The 15,947-nt window shown below is 33.4% G+C and overlaps 1 pseudogene; it reads right to left on the reverse strand.

Moving 5' to 3' along the window:
- Positions 1-11,181: 11,181 nt before the first annotated feature.
- LOC131743888 (vasculin-like protein 1 pseudogene) lies at positions 11,182-12,738 on the reverse strand (annotated as a pseudogene).
- Positions 12,739-15,947: the final 3,209 nt, after the last annotated feature.

Consider the following 15,947-nt stretch of genomic DNA (forward strand, 5'->3'; position numbering starts at 1 on the left):
TGTTCCAATGATCCATTATTTCCAACTTTTTAACAATACCATATTTTTAATCTCTATATAGATCTTGATAACTTTGACACCTCATGGATTGATCTTTCTTTGATACTTCATGTATCAATCTTGATCTTTGATATCTTATGGATTCTTAACTTTTGGCCTTCTTGAGAATATAATTGGCCATTCTTGTCCTTTTGACTTACATATAAATTTAGTATATCAATTTCTTCTAAAAGCTATCTTTTAATGTTAGAATAATTAGACTTATTAAACCACTAATTATAGTTCTTACTATCCACATATCTTGATAGATTGTATCAGGTGATTTTTTAAAGGCTTTAAATGTACATCTTTCTGGGCAGATGGTGACAAATATGTTTTTTTAGGATATGTATCCCAGTAAAAGATAGTTATTATCTTATATAAAATTCTAGACCACTGGTAGTAATTGAAATGTAAGAGAAAAACATGTCCCTTTTGTATGTGTGTATGTTTATGATATAGAAAGAATGTATTCTTGAATACACTTGGAAATAAATTAAAGACTAGATTATAGGCTTACCATGTTCCAAAAATGAATATATTAAGATTTTATTAACAATTATTATCATGGTCCACTGAATTGATTTATTAACAGTCTTCTCCTGGGTTTTCACCTTATTGGATGACTGATGAAATTACTAATACTAAGAAACAAAGGATGAATAAGACCACACTTGTTCACTGATTTCGGGGTTTTTTTTAGAGCACTTTAATTTACTATTTTCTATTTATCTAATTAAGGTGGTAACTGCTAATTGAATAAATGGCTACAAATGGCAACAATAAAATAGCACATGTCTCATAGGGCTCTCAGTGTATTAAATAAAGTGAAGAAGCTAAAGCTTAGTACCGAACAAAACATTGTCACTAAATAAATATTAATTCTCATTCCCTTGAAAATCAATCAGCCATCTAGTAGACCATGGTGGACTGTGCATTAGTTCACATGTCATTCTTATAGTAAAATCGTGAACGTATTTGTAGATTCTAGAGATGGAGTAGATTAGTTTTGAAAAATGAAATATTATTACTTAGACTATTAATCCTCCTCTAATAATAAAATAGTCTTTAATTATTTGGATAATTAAGCCAAACTTTTGACGAGTTGTAATCAGAAATAGATATGTTTTGTTAATTTAGAAAGACAAAAATATTATATATTTGGAAAGAGAAGTATCAGAAATAGTCAGAATGAAATACACACAATAAAAACAAAAAAATTTTCAATAAAGACATAACTATTGCAAGATTAATGTATTTTTTAAAGTTCAGCCTAATGACCCATATGTCTATCCATGTAAGCATAGAATACAGAGTTTTAAATACAGAAAGATTGTTAATATGAATGAATTTTTTGTATTAATGACACTTGCCAGGCAGTGTGTTGTGATAAGAATCCCACATACATGAGAAAAGATTCTAAAGGTTTTCTTTCTATTTATGTGTTACAGTCAGAATGTGAAGTTCTGTTAAACTTTTAGTTTTATGCACTCATAATTTCCTTCTTAATGATTTTACTTAAAGAGTATAATTATTTAGGGAAAATATTCTTCCCTTTATCTAGTTACAAATAAATATGTCAAACTTTCATTTTTTTTTTCCAGTTTAAGTTGAGTCTAAAGCAATGGGCAAAGTACGACAGTGTGTTAATTCAAGATGTAGATCAACCAGAGAGAAAGGTAGCTTGCAACATTTTATAATACTTTTAAGTATTTTACATTATTTGTTATGCTGTATCCCAAATCACTTCTGTTAAGCAGCCAAATGATTGTCTTCTAAAGACTTGACTCTGTTGTGTTTGGTAAAGGAAACACCACAGGTTTTGAAATTTACCTTAGCTGAGCATAAATATAGACCTTGCTGCTTACTAACTGTGTAATACAGTATAGGGTAATTTCTTCACCTCTCTGCCTCTTATTTACTTCCTCTAGGAAATGGGAATCACACTCCTAATGATCTAGCTGTATTAAGAATAAAATAAATAAAATAATTAATGCAAAGCATTCACAGTCTTTTGGCAAAGTAGGAAGTCAACAAACATTAGATCCATTACTTTTAGTTGTTCATTTATAGTTAAATCAAAAATTATATTCCAAACCTGAAGCTCAGTAAAGTACATGATAATCCAAAATATGACTTAAAAATACATATGAGATTAAACTGTAAACCTGACTTTAAATGGCTATTGACAGTACGGCTAATGAAATACAGTTACAGATCATATCAACAAACTTTTATGCATATACTCTTTGTTCAAACTAGCTTTTAGGTTGTGTGTTTGTTATAGCACTTTGTTATTTAGTAGGAAAATCCATTTTCTGACAATATATCAAGACTTTATGTTTATTTTAACCTACCTAACTTTTTTTCCCAAGATTTGTCATTATCTCCAAATTAATAAAAATTGAAATTATCATTCCGATAGCTCATGGATATATTATAAACATTTATTAAATCTCTAAACTCAATTCTATTTTGTCAACTGTAATTTTCTGAGTTGTTTGGGAAAAAAAAAAAGAAGTTCTAAACAATCACCAAGTCTGCTTAAGATACTTAGATGGTAGAAAATATTGGGCCAAATCTATTTCAATGTAGAATTTTTCCACTGCATCATTTATTCTGCACCTCACCAAGCCTGGATAACATTGCGATTCACATGTATCTGCTTATATTTACATAATATTTTTACTTGACTATTTTACTGCTTTATAAATTTATTGTTTATGGAATAATGGGAGTGATATTGATGATTAAATATTTTGAGAGAGAAAGAGTATTCAGAAAATGGAATTACTGCCATGCCGCTGAGTTTTGGGGATAATAAGGATAAGCAAGTTTCCTGGCATTATCGTTGAATAGTTTCCTATACATGCATGGGAGAGAGTAGAGCTCTGTTATCTGTACTGAGTGGAGTTGAACAGAAAGTACAGCTGGCGACATTAGTTCTAATAGACCAGCTAAAAGATACTTGAAAAGCTGTCTCTCAGCTATCAGAAATACAGCAGAAATCTCAAGTTTCTTGCTGAAAACCTGATATTATAAGCCTGGGTGTCATAGGTTTTAGTCAGTTCTGATTTGAACCTTGTGAGCTTCACATTATGAATTTAGAATCGCATTGTGACCCAAAGGAAATTAAACAAGTTTTAGTAAAGCAGCATATAGACAATGTTAGGATAATCCAAATTTTCTCTGAAATTTGTTTCATATAGGCAAGTAGAACTTTAATAGGTCCTTAATATAAATAGGTAACTATTATTGCAAATACCTTTGAGAATTTAAACAATAATTTTATAAAACAACAAAAATGATTTTTAAAGTTTAAAATGTATAGCAGCCACTGGTGTTTGGATTGCCTGTTTTTCACTTATTATTTAATAGGAGTTCATTATATGTTCTGGATATGAATCCTTTGTCACATGTAAGTATTGCAAGTATCTTCTTCTATGCTTTTTAAATTTTTTTTTAATTTTTAATCTCTTAATGGTTTGTTTTTGTGAACAAAAGTTTTTAATTTTAAGGTAGTTTAATTTATTGATTTGTTCCTCTATGATGCACTGTTTAAGAAAGCATTGCTTATTGCAAAGTTTTGAAAACATTCAGTAATGTTTTCTCCTAAAAATTTTATTGTTTTAATCTTTATTTTTAGATATACATCTGTCTATAGTGAATTTTTAAAATATTTTTATGATTTAGAGGTAGAAATTTATTTTTTAATATTGATTCTCAACTGAACTAACACCATTTAATTAAAATGATCATTTTTCCATCACTAATCTACACTGAGATTTTGTAATAGATCAGGTAACCATATAAGTATAGTATTTCTGGACTCTCTGTTGTGTAATATTGGTCTGTATGTCTGTCCTTCTAGCAGTAAAACATTATCTTAATTAGTATAGCTTATAATGTGCTTTGATCTCTAGCTTTCTTCATTTTTTCCTTATTTTTTCTTTCTTTTCTTTCCATTCTCCCTTTGCTCTTCCTTTCTTTCTTAGTTTGTGGGGATTGCTTTGATTTATGTTGCCACTTAAATGTACATATTAATTTTAGAATCAGTTTGTCAATTTTACAAAAAGTCTTCAAGAATATTTCACCAAAGAGGATATCCAAATGGCTAAGAGTCATAAGAAAAACACTCCCTGGGAAATGCATCAAAACGCTTGTGATAATTATTTCTGGAGGGTGGGAATTATGGGTGATTGTTAATTTTTACTTTATGCTTTTATGTATTTCTAGTTATCTGCAGTGAACATGTACTCCTTGTACAACTAGAAAGAAAACAATACATGCCATTAAAATTTTAAAAAAAATCACTCCACTTCATTAAGCACTGAAGAAATGCAAATTAAAATCATAGTGTAATACCACTACAAACCCACTAGGATTGCTAACATGAAAGACAGTAAGTATTAGGTGTTTGCAAGAATGCGATGAAAATAGAATTCTCACACACTGCTCAGTTAAGCTTAGATTAGTACAACCACTTTGGAAAGCAGGCAGTATGTAATAAATCTGAGCATATATTTATCCTACACCAAATATTTCAGAATTTGTATAGTGTCACTATTCATACTAGATCTCAAAAAAAACCAAAAATAAAGAAGCAAAAAATCCATCAACAGTAGAGTGGGTAAAGAAAGTGTGGTATGTTTATACAGTTGAATAGTAAACAGAAAGTAAATGAATTAACTATATTTACACACAACAAGGTGATGTAAAGTAAAAGAAGCCAGGGATATGCACTGTATGTCCATTTACATACTACTTGGTATCTTCAAAAATATGCAGAATTAATCCATGGGGACAGAAGTCAGGACAATGATTTGCCTTGATGGAAAGGAAGTGACTGTTATAAAAGAGCTCTGGCACTCCCGTAAAAATCTGCTTCTTGATTTTTGTGATTATTATACAGGTTTGTTCATTCTTTGAAAACTCCTCAAGCTCTACACTTAAGATTTCTGCACTTTCCTGTATGTATATTATATATCAATAAAATTCCAAATAAGTTATTAAAGGAGAAACACAGAATTGGGCAAGAGAAATTAGACACAGTGAGAACAGACAACTCTTAAAATCTGTGCTCTAAAAAGGAGTTAGAAATGGTACAGCATATATAGATTGAATGCTTCTTCTGCTTTCCATAAAACATGTCTGAAAGGAAATGGACAATGATCTGCTCATTTACCTGGATTATGAGAATTTATATATCTTCATTTTAAAAAATAAAGAAAATATTATACGTACCTACAATATATGGTAGAATCAGAAGCAAAGAATATATCCCTAAATTATACAAACAAGGGAATTTGATATGGTGATAGTTTATAAATGTCAAGTTACTTTTCAAAGATTGTAATAACTGTGTGAAAACTCATAGTATATAGGTATTTATATACATCTATATTGCATATGTGAATGGAAAATACTTACTTTTATGTACTAACTATACTACTCTTATTTTAAGCTACAAAATGGTAGTTTGAAATCAGCAGAATGATTAAATTCTATCATCTAATAGTACTGTAACTATAAATATTCATTTTAACCTAATTTTATTTGAATTCTGAAACAAATAGTAAGATTCTCTTGTCCAAAATTTTTCTTACCAAGTGAAACAGGAAATAGTCCAACAACATAATAGTGCATTCTTATACTAAATAAAAAAATTTTATCAAATATTCAATAGCTTTACCTGAGAGTTAGCTATTTTTCTTGTATCTTTAAGGCATAATATCAGAAAGTGCTCTATATTACACATACAAAAGTAATTCTAATCAATAAAATATTATCACATAGATTTCTTTATTGTTCCAATACCTGAAAAAAAATACAGTGTTTGGTGTCTTACATGTTATGGATGCTCAAATGTTTTTGATAAATATATGATAATGATGAATATTCTTTATTTGTATCCATTCAAACTGTTCTTGCTTAAGTATTAGTTTATAACCAATTTATAAATGCAATTTATGTTATGATTATTTCATATAACAAGTCTGTCTAGGCAATTCTTTAATCACCAGGAAGGTTATTCATAAGTGATGTCCAATAGCTAAGAAATGGGAGAAATTTATCATCTTAGGTTATAAATGATGCTAAGAAACAATAAAATTAATTAATTTTATTAATTAATATGTAAATTAATAATAAATTATTAATGTATACGTAAATATAAAATTAATACATAAGGGAGGAATATATGTGGTAAGGAAATATATGAATTGATGTATTTATTACAAAAAGAATAAACATTCAATCAATAGTACATGGATGCAATAAAATTCTAGCCTATGAGGAACAGAAGATAGTTAGTAGCAAAATTTATGTAAACTAAAATATTTATGTGCAAAAGTACATTTTGTTTAATACTGTTATGTACTGCTTATTGAAATGGTGAAATGTGTGATACTAATTTAATATGATGGGAATATTAGTTTTGTGTAGACTTTCAGTAAATAGAATATTTATTTTGATAATTAGGTGTATATTGATAGTCAAACCTGATATAAAAAGTTGTAATAAGAATACATGTTATAGAAATTTGGGACACATAAAGAAAAATGCTGGTTCAGAAAAATCATAAATATATACATATATACTCATGTAAGTATATATGAGTATATAGATAGATATACTACAGTGTATATTAAATATACACTCATATATGTATACCTTATTTTTCCATGTGGTCAATGCACTTTAAGTCTTAGTTCACTGAAGTAGGTTGGATTATACCCAGAAGAAGGCCTAGAATCAGAATTTTAGGGCAATTGGATTGTTTGGGCTATGATCCCAAGAAACCCATGAGAGGAGTGGAAAGATGAGACAGGAAATAGATGAAAACCTGTTCAGGGTGTAATGTTAATAATGAAGTTATCTCTGTAGACATCTAGTGTTCAACATCTTTAAGAATTCAGGAAGATTGTATGAAACATTGATTATTTATATATGAGGACCACAGAAATGTTAGTATTTGTAGTTTAACTCCCATTCATCATTCACTGAGAGCAGCAACTGAGGGTGCTAACTCCTAGGACTTCTAATCTACCCAATAAATAGACCTAAAGGTAGAAACCTGGCAGAAAAAGTGCTTGCTGTAGGACACTATCTGCAGGTAGTAGAATAATGGTGAATTCTGAGAGATATGAGAGGAGCATTGAGAGTGTCTGCAACAAGAGGCAGTCAGAGCATGGCAGGCAGAATTCTAAAATAGCCAGCAAGATCACCAACTTTTGGAGAAAAGGCCTCGTATAATTCCCTCCCTTGGATTCACAGAGATCCTGTGAATAAGGTGATTCTCACTCCATGCTTATGTTATGTTACATGGCAAAAGGAATTTTACTATGTAATTAAAATGACAAATCATTTGATTTGGAGTTAATCAAAAGGGATATTAACTGGAGAGTCTGATTAAATCAACTGAGATTCCTTAAAAAAAAGAAGACATTCAAAGAATAATTGAGATTTTCTCCTGTTCATCTTGAAGAGTTGGAAATTGCCATGAGTTTTATAGATGTAAGGGACTGAATTCTGCTAACTAATTGAATGAGCCCATGTGAGACCCCAAGACCTGGTCAACACCTTAACTTAAGCCTGAGACACCCTGGGCAGAGAAACAATTTAAGTTGTGCCTGGACTTCTGAACTACAGAAACAGTGAGATAAATTTGTGCTAAGCTGCTAAGTTTGTGACAGATTTTTTTATCCAGCAATAGAACAATAATACAAATAGGCATATGACACATACACACATATAAATCTTATATATTTGGTTTAAAAATCAAAGGCCTTGAAGTTTCTTTTTTCTCCAGCTCAGACTGATTTAATACTCCCACGTACCAATTCTAAATATTCATTTCACTTGCAATTATGCTTTTACTAAATACATGTGTATATGCTTGTCCAATTCTGGTGGTTTCCCAAACTCAACTTTTAAGTACTCAATCATTTTTTCAAGGCTAGAGCCACCTTTTCTCTTTGTTGTAATATTAGTATTACTGTTTTGCTTTGATTGGCACTATTTTATAAACTGCTATCTACATCAACAAAATTCCAATCACCATCCTCTCCACTGTAACATTTAGCATCCTCCTCTGATTTTTAAAAATTTTTTTAAATTTTTAATGTTATATAATTTTAAAGGTTACACTCCATTTACAATCATTACAAAATGTTGGATATATTCCCTGTGTTGTAGAACACATTCTTGTAACCTACCCAAGAGTTTGTACCTCCCACCCCCTCACTCTGTATTGCCCCTTCAACTTGTAACTACTAGTTTGTTCTCTCTACTTGTGAGCCTCCTTCTTTTTTTGTTATAGTCATTAGTGTTGTATTTTTTAGATTCCATATAAAAGTGACATCATAGAGTATTTCTCTTTCTCTGACTTATTTCATTTAACATAATGTTCTCCAAGCCCACTCAGTTGCTGCAAAGTGGCAAAATTTTCTTCTTTTTTATGGCTGAATAGTATTCCATTGTAAATATATGGCACATCTTCTTTATCCATTAATCTGCTGATGAACACTTAGGTTGCTTCCATATTTTGGCTATTGTAAATAGAGCTGTTATGAACATTGGGGTGCATGTATCTTTTCAAATTTAGTGTTTTTGTTTTTTTCAAATATGTACCAGGAATGGAATTACTGGATCATATGATAGCCAGCCACTGTGGAAAACAGTATAAAGATTTCTCAAAAAACGAAAAATAGAACTACCATATGACTCCTCCACTTTTTCTTAATAACCACTTCCATTATTTTCTTCACTCTCTTTGTCCACACCGACACAGTAATCTATAATATACATTTACTCTCTTGATAAGTGCTTTAGTTCCTTCTCTGTCTAGAGCAACTAAATCTCCACAAAATACTATATGTAACACATACACATACACACGTAAACACTCATACATACATACTACACATTAGACATTATTGATGAATGTATTAATTTGTTCAAGATGACATATGAATAAATACATTAATGTGTACACATGTAAGAGGATGATTACATAAGACAAAAAAGAGTTAGTTTATCTGAGCATCCAGTTCACCTACTCTGATCTACCCTCAGGAAAGATCAACATTATGTTTCTAAGTCCTTTGAAGAAAAAATAGATAGAATTTCCCAGATTGGAAAATGATAGAGGGAAGTTAATGGAAGACTAAATGTAGATACTTCCTTGAAAAATGGTTAGTTTTCAAGTATGCAGCAAGAATTTAGAATAATCCACAACTTTGTATATTTTCTGAGCAATGAGTCCCATAAACTCTACTCCCATGCAGAATCTCATAGAGAAAAAAGATCTCAGAGAAAAATGTCAACTGGGGAAGTTGGCCCCTAGACCCTAGTGCTTCAGGTGTCAGTATAACTTCCCACTCCCTACGAGCACAATCTATGAGGCTTCCTACCTTTTAAAAGGATCACATAGGCTTATATAGCTAGCCTATCAACAGTGACTGCTTAAAACAAGAGAGTTCTAATCAAATATTCTAGACGGACATATAACTCGTGGAAGCTCTAATGACTTTAGGGGCTGGGTTCATAATGAATGGAATGGGATCTCCCTACCGTTTCAACTTAAGTGAGAAAAAATAATTACTATATATATTTATTTATATTTTATTTTAATAGTTGAATAATAGTCATGTACTTTTATACTCATTCCTAGAAAGATAGATAAATCATAGATTGATCAATCATTTATCAAACATATGGATAATTAGTAAACAGATGAGACACTAGCTAATCAGGGAAGTTAAAAAGGTAGATGGATAAATTGATAAACAGATATAGAATATGCAATCAGATAATTTTCCTAAGTATAGATATTTTTAAAAATCCTTATACTGATTACAAGAATAAGGCATAAGCCCTTGCACATCTCTTCATCCATCACTGAGTAATGGGTAATTCAGGGATACCGATTTAACAGTCCTTTAGGGAAAGCTACAAAACATATTTAACCAACCAAAGCATCAGGCTAGATTTGGGCAGGGAGTTCATAATTACACAATTAAAAATAAGCCAAGATGATGAAGTTAATGTCTCTCCCAAATGAAGGAAAAAGTTAGTCAACTACTGCAAAACTAGAAAACAACTTAAGCTACTAATTTACAGTAGTCTTAAAATGTCTTTAATGCTAAAGACTCATTTAACTCTTACTGAGTGACTCTAACCACATCAAATCATTTTAATACACACTGGGTAAACAATTAAGACATGATTTCTACCCTTAACCATCAGAGTCTAAAAGGATAGTGAATTCATGTCCACATATAGTTTTACTATAAAGCAGACTATAATAAAGGATTAAAATAAATACAAATCAAATTATACAAAGGACACCAGTGGAGATATTTTATTGTGGCTGAGAAGCTTTGTAGTTGATGTGACAGAAGATAGCTCAAAGACCTTGACAATTAGTTTCATCTTTATGATTTTAGGCAAGTTACTTAATTTTTTTTTTCAAACCGATGCAAAATATTTATTCCAAGTTAGTTATTTTATGCAGTAGTTTTCCCCCTCAACAGACTTGTGATAACCACATCTTTTAAATCTGTAAATAATGTTATCAAAATAATCTTAATCTTTGAAATCTCACAAAAAAATGTATATTTTACAATCCACCCCGAATATCAAGGCTGCAAGAATAACACATTTCCTATATCCAAATATTTTACAGCTGTATCCAGAAAGAAAAAAAAAGTGAAAAACCCATATATGCTGGGTTAAGCGCTAATGTTACCACGAGCAGCCAGAAATAAAATAAAATATCCAAATTATTAGCATTAATTTAATACAATTATAAATTCAATAGTCACTTTGTCATTGACAATGATTGCTTGAGCACAGGGGTGAGTGCCCCAAGGGCTGGTAGTAGAAGCTGCTGCTGCAGATCTTCTCCTCTCTGCCCTGCCAGCTCCCACCTGTGCATCGCCCCCAATATACTGTGTATATGTGTGTGTGTTTTAAAAATCTTTCCCACCACACGAAGTTCTATTAAGCAGATAACAGGGAAGAACAACAACAAAAGCTAAACAAGCCAATCGCTCTCTCTCTCTTTGGGATATGATTATTTCCCTTGTGCATGAAGTATTCAACAACAACATAAGAAAAGGAAAAGAACAATTTCTTCTGTATAACCCCTAAACACACAAGCTGAGTTTACTGGGTCAGATTTAACAGTAAGCATTTATATGCCTACTTCCAGGCATCGTCATCAGATGTTTCACTGCTACTTGTTTCCGTTTCTGAGTCCTCAAACTCTGCTTTACAAGTGTTTCTCCAAGGGGAGAATAGGCTAGAACTTCGGCTCTGCAAGAAGCCATTCTTCCCAAAGCCATTTCTTCTCAGCTCCTTTGTCTTCATGTGGAACTCTTTGAGCTCATCCTCTGTGAGGGTAAGGCAATTCTCATCATTTTCAGGATACTCCTGTCATCCCACTGCTTTCAATAACCTGTGCTCTACTCCCAAGGAGTGAGAGAGGACCTCCCCTTCATCTTCTACGGGGAGAGCAAGACCATTGTGATGACAGCCTTCCTCTCCATTTTCTTTTGGTTCAGGTGTGCTGTTGTCCTCTGAATCCTGCAGCTTCTCACAGTCTCTGCTCTCTGAGAAGTCTCCATTCCGGTCATCCTTCAGAGTCTTCAGGAACTCGCTCTTCCTGTCAGTAGTTTGGCGGGTCAACTTGGTCAGACGAGAGGAGCTGATCTCAATTGGAGGAGTGGTGCTGGTGGAGCTCTCTTTGGGAGAGCTTAAAACTATACCACCAGCCAGTACTATTGGTTTGGTAACAGAGATTGGACTGGTAAAAGCAGACTCCCAGCTAGAGGAAAGGGATCCTGATTTGTGTTCCATTCTGTTAGCTTTTCATGCACTGGGCTTGGATGGAGGTGGTACAGGCTTAGGAACCAGGTTCTTATAGACACTTGGAACCATGGCTGACAATTTGTTTCCGTTTGCATGGTGAGATCCTGGTGAGGTGAATGCAGCAGAGAAAGCAGCAGCAGGATCTTCTTTGGAAACTTTTTGATGACTAGCATTTTGGAAGGCTGCTTGGCACTAGGTGGGTTTTCCCACACTCCAGAAGGGGTCCCAATAGGTCTGCATGGCTGATTCTGTTTGCCAGCTTCTGGATTCAAAGAAGGAAAGTTGTCTTCTTCAAACTGCAACTTTTCTACCTTATCATCTTTCTTCTCTTCCCTAATCTCTGTAGGTGGCTTTTCCTGAAAGGCACAGCCTTTCCGGGAGTGGAAGCTGCCATTCCAGTGGCGATGGTTCCCTGTACCAGCCCCACTACGCTGGCTTATGCCATCGTGACCTCGGGAAGAGCCATGCCAACCAGCATATGCTCCCTTAGAGACACCAGAGTCCACGGAATCGTGCCGGAACAGGGAGGGCTGGTGCCAGGAATCTCTTGTCATTCGTAGAGGTCCATTGTTAAAAAAGCCATCAGAGGAATTATGTCGACGACAGCTTACTCCAAATCTACCATCTCCTCTGGGTAGGTGCTCTCCGAGTTTTTCAAAGGTGGCTGTAGGTGACTTAGCTGACTGTGGTGTTGAGAAATTTAGCCAAGCAGGAACAAAGTCATGCTGCTCCATTTAGGTCTAGTGTCTCTTTTCAACAAGGTGAGGCATCCAACCTCATGGCCAGGATTCCTGAGCGTAACCTCTGTGGTCCTGTTTCCTGAACTCCTTGAGTCTGCTGGCTGGATTTCCATGAGCTTCTCTTGTTAAAATGGTACTTAAAATTAGGCTGGACTGCAGCACACCTTATGATGAAGCACAAAGAAGCCAGGCTCTGTGTGGATCAATTTCTCAGTCCCCTCAATTGCTCATCTTAAACTGTCTAGATCCTGACATGTTTCCAAAAGGGGAAAGTGGAAAGGGGAAGGGGGAGGGGAACATAAAAAGTAGTTGTTACATTTAAAAAATAGGGGGAAGGGGAAAGAGCTATATCAATGTTCACCTCATTCAACTTCCTTGAGTGATGGCCCTATGATGTTGCTTAAATAGATAATACATGGACATTTGCACACTGAAGTCAAACACTGTTCACAAAAATGTCATAGCTTAGAAAGACAGATGGACTTTTGTTTGGGCAAATAATGTCATTGAAGTGATAGATCAAAAATAAAACACTGAAGAGCTATAAAAGATCTTCTGAGTCGTCAACTCTAGTAGCAAAACATCCACATTACAAAGCCCTTAATTTACAAATCTCATTATTCTTATGCAGCTGCTAAAAATAGTGTGCAGGTATGTATTTATATTTGACTTATCCTTTAAAATCTAAGGACATAAGAAACCTGTTTAAAAACAAACAAAAAAAATCAGACAGGAGCTTGATATGCTTTTCCCTCCGAAGAATAGCAGCTCTCAAGGCAAATTTTTTGGTATTAAGCTCTCAAATGCTCCTTCTATTTCTTTGGTCTTCACTATTTATAAATACACAGCAAAACTGAAACAAGTAGAAAGATAGGGCTTAAGGAACAGTCATGGAGAAAGTTCCAAAGTGAGGTTTTCTTCTCTTCAGTTTTCTGTATTTCACTAGTTCTGCCCCTTCTTGAAGACTAAACTGAGTTAATGGAAGGTAATAAGAATCTTCTGCTTCAGTAGAGAAGTCACTTTGCATCCATGTCCATCGTTATACAATCATTTTAAAGGCCACAAGAATCTATCATGGGCAGCGGCGGGGCTACAGCTAGGGACCAGTCGCAGCGTCTGAGGGTGCGTCCCCAGCTTCCTGATCCGGCAGAGGTGTAGAGCCCACAGCCATAACAAAGCTCCTTAATTCTTTATGAACCTTTATTTTCTCACCTTGAACATGGTTTTAAGAATGCCGTGTATCACATGGGGTTACAGAGAGTATTTTAAAAGATAATCTGAGTAAAGCAGTTAAAATTTAAGATCATTTAATATTGTTAGGATTTCCATGGCTTTATCCACTTTATCAAAACTGTGGAAGATATTTTGACAGAAAATATTTTAAGGCAAGAAATCTTGATTGTTCAATAGGGAAAGTAAGAAGGTATGAGTTTCTATTTTAAGACAGTGTCATTGGAAATATAGTTAAAATAGTAGATATAACAGACACTTCAGAATTTGAATAAAATTTTTGAGTGTGTTAATTACTCTAGGCTTGGTGTGTGGAAAAGTGGAATTGTAGGAGTTATTGAATATGACAGCCCCTAAGAAAGCTGATGAATAGGTGTTTGGAGTAGAGAAGGGAGTTATATGGGTGAAAGGTGTGGACAGTGATACAAGTGCAGGAGTAAAGTGAGCATGGTAGGAAACTGAAATGAAGAGATGTAGACCACTGGATTTGAGGTAGATTAAAGAAACAGTTGAGTAATGTGCTAGAAAATTTGCCAGTGAATCATCTCTATTTGAGGCAGTTTATGGGAAAGAAAAAAAATTGTAAGAAACAAACAGACAAAAAATCCTCAAAAGTGGTATAAAATCCCACAGAGAAGGAAATGTAAGCACATTTAATTCTAAAATACCTATGATGCTGTATTTTTTTTCCCTTAGTAGGTTATATATATTAAGACTGACAAAAAAGTTTGTGTTTTTTTTTAAAAAAGCTAGATTATATATATTAAAATCAAAGGAAAGGTGAAATTATCACTTAACAGCAAAATGTATGTTAAGTTTAGTTGTGAAATTTCCCAACTTCTCCACATATACCTTGTCAAGAAAATATAAAAATGAGCAAATTAAATGACATGCAACTCTACTGAAAGCTAGATAAATAACTTTATGGAACAGAAGCAGAATGATTCAAATTCAACTTGAGGTTGAATTTACATGACTGTTGGTCTCTGGGATCCAACAGAGATATTCAAGCAATTTCATTCTCTTGGGTAACAGGAATTAAATGTTCTAAATGACATAGACAAATAGAACCAGAAAGGCTTTATGAAATTGGAGCATAGAGTGAGTTTCCCACATCCATAAAATGAGGACGAATAAAACACTGGCATTGACTTGCATCTGGAAGTTCTGTAGTGAGGGCATTAGGGATAGTAGACACATTTTTTAAATGAAAGGATGAGTCAAATTTCCCACTGGCATTTGGTCTTTCTCTCTTCCTTCCTTCTCCTTGGCTCCCTCTCTCACCCCTTTTCTTTCTTTCTTCCTTTCTTCCTCTCTCCCTTTCTTCCTCTCTTTCTTTCTTTCTTTCTTTCTTTCTTTCTTTCTTTCTTTCTTTCTTTCTTTCTTTCTTTCTTTCTTTCTTTCTTTCTTTCTTTCTTTCTTTTGTTCTTTCTTTCTTTCTTTCTTTCTTTCTTTCTTTCTTTCTTTCTTTCTTTCTTTCTTTCTTTCTTTCTTTCTTTCTTGTTTTATTTCTTGTTTTATTTCTTTCTGTTTCTTTTTCTTTCCTTTTTCCTTTTTATAAATCATCTATATTAGCAAGGTACAGAAACCATTATCCACCCATATACTACCTGCTTTGGGACCAGATCTTATGGAAGGACAGAATATGTCAACAAAATTTCCTCTCTATATAACTTAAGAAGAGCAAAATGAGGTAAAGAAGGAGAAGAAAAGCTATAGGGGAAGATACAGAGATAAGAGAGAGACAGTGACAGTGAGAAACAGTGACAGAGACACTGAGAGAGAGAAAACTATCAAGTACGGTTAAAACTATTTAAAAATATATGGAGATAAACTTCTGGCATGACAGCATAAGTAGTTCTGCTGACTGATTACTCAGTGAAACTGGTGTAAACTCTAGAAAAACAACAATTTAAGCCTCTGGAAGTGGTTTTAAGAGCAATTGGTTAGAGAAGAAACATCTAATCAAGAAAATCTATGAAAATTTGGTGAGAAAGATAAGAGTCTATGGTAGCTGAACAAAGAATAATTTCCTCCTCCCCACCTCCTTGGCCAGGGAGGCAC

Source organism: Kogia breviceps, chromosome 17 (genome assembly GCF_026419965.1).
Source record: "Kogia breviceps isolate mKogBre1 chromosome 17, mKogBre1 haplotype 1, whole genome shotgun sequence".
Lineage (NCBI taxonomy): Eukaryota > Metazoa > Chordata > Mammalia > Artiodactyla > Physeteridae > Kogia > Kogia breviceps.